Source organism: Mandrillus leucophaeus, unplaced genomic scaffold (genome assembly GCF_000951045.1).
Source record: "Mandrillus leucophaeus isolate KB7577 unplaced genomic scaffold, Mleu.le_1.0 Scaffold218, whole genome shotgun sequence".
In the NCBI taxonomy this organism is placed as follows: Eukaryota; Metazoa; Chordata; class Mammalia; order Primates; family Cercopithecidae; genus Mandrillus; species Mandrillus leucophaeus.
The window spans coordinates 3114915-3116087 of NW_012102232.1; positions in this window are offsets into that span (position 1 = coordinate 3114915).

Consider the following 1173-nt stretch of genomic DNA (forward strand, 5'->3'; position numbering starts at 1 on the left):
TAAAGTACCCAGTCATCTTTAGGAAAAAAGAACTGTCTCAGAGATTCATGGAAAGGACTATTTCAGGTACTCTGGGTCATAGGCTTCTAGGGCACAAGCTTCTGATGGCATTTCTTGTTTGTTTGGTTTTTTTTCAGACAGAGTCTCACAGTGTTGCCCAGGTTGGAGTGCACTGGTGCAATCACGTCTCACACTGCAGCCTTGACATCCTGGGCTTAAGCAATCCTCCCACTTCAGCCTCCCAAGTAGCAGGGACCACAGGTGTGTGCTACCATGCTAGGCTAGTTATCTAACTTTTTGTACAGACTGGGTCTCACTATGTTGCCCAGGCTGGTCTTGAACTCTTGGGCTCAAGCAATCCTCCCTCCTTGGCCTCCCAAAGTATTGGGATTATAGGTATGAGCCATCAGGCCCAGGCTGACGGCATTTCTTAATTATTTTTGAGACCATACCACTGTACGGAGTCAGGATTTCTAGAACTCTAGTGGAGAAGCCAATGGGTTAACGATATTGCTAACCCAGGATTGAACAGAATAATAATTAATTACATATGACTGAATGGATTACAGTTCTTTGAATGAATTACACAGGACTCATAAAAAATGATTATGGATTTTGTTTGGAATCTTGTGGATGCTGTTCTATGTCTTGATTATAAGGAACCTCTTTCTCTCTTCTTCTACATTCTTTGTAACGTGTAACAATTTAGTAGATTATACTTTTGCAAACAGAACTGGAACAATTATACTTTTCCTTGGCTTGATTCTTCCAGAATCTGCAAATTCTTATATTTTTATTTTCATGGCAACATAATTTTTCTGCATAGATTCAATGACTCTGACCCCTTTGTTAACAGGACATAATTAGAAACATTGGTTATATAAACCAAAGCTTTGACTGACTTGACTGACATGTCATATTTGAGAATGATGGTAATAGAAACATAGAACCAACTGTTAGGAGCTAAGGTTGATTTTATGTAGCTAATGCCTACAAAGCTCTCTTGGGAAAACCCACCCTGGTATCTGGCTTACAGAGTTTCCAGCCTTATAGGTGAGTAAGGAAGGTCACATCCTGGCAGGCCCGGAAACTTTACAATATTTTGGAAACCTTGAGAAGAGAGGAGTTCATCCAAATCTAAAGGTACTGAAGGTAAAGTCTGGTATTGAGTTA